We start from the raw sequence: 697 nt of genomic DNA on the forward strand, positions 1-697 counted from the left end.
AAGTAGGGGTGGGCGGAGGGGGACACTACTCTATTGTATTTTTAATATCTGCAAGATATTTAGTTATATTCTTTTTTCATTCCTTATATTGGTTTATTGTGATTTCCCTCTTTTTGCTCAGTCAGTCTCATCAGAGATTAATTAATTTTGTTACTTTTTTCAAGGAACTACATTTGTTGACTTTATTGATCCTATTGTGTTTGTTTTCAATTCATTTTTTATGTTCTCATCTTTCTCTTCTTTTCTCTCCCATTTCATCTTTCCTTTTACTTTTGAGACATTATTTTTCTTAATTACATGAAATGAGTGATTACTTGTTAATTTCAGTCATTTTTATATTATTTAATACTCTATCTTTTCCTCTGGATATTGATATAGATGTATTTCGTAGAGCATAATATGTAATATTTTCATTATAATGCAGTTCCAAATATTTTCAAATTTCCAATATGATTTCTTCTTTGACACTTGAATTAATCAGAAGTATCTTAATTTCAGAACAGGTAGGATTTTCTAGTTATATTTTATTAGTAATTCAAAGCATAATGATAACTGTGGACAGAGGACATAATCAAAATAATTTGACTCCTCAACTTTTACTATGCATACAAATCATTAGGAATTCTTGTTAATGTGCATATTATTATTCAGGAAGTCTGCAGTAAGACCCATGATTCTCTATTTCTAACAAGGCCCA

The sequence above is a fragment of the Equus asinus genome, chromosome 21 (assembly GCF_041296235.1).
Source record: "Equus asinus isolate D_3611 breed Donkey chromosome 21, EquAss-T2T_v2, whole genome shotgun sequence".
NCBI classification, from domain to species: domain Eukaryota; kingdom Metazoa; phylum Chordata; class Mammalia; order Perissodactyla; family Equidae; genus Equus; species Equus asinus.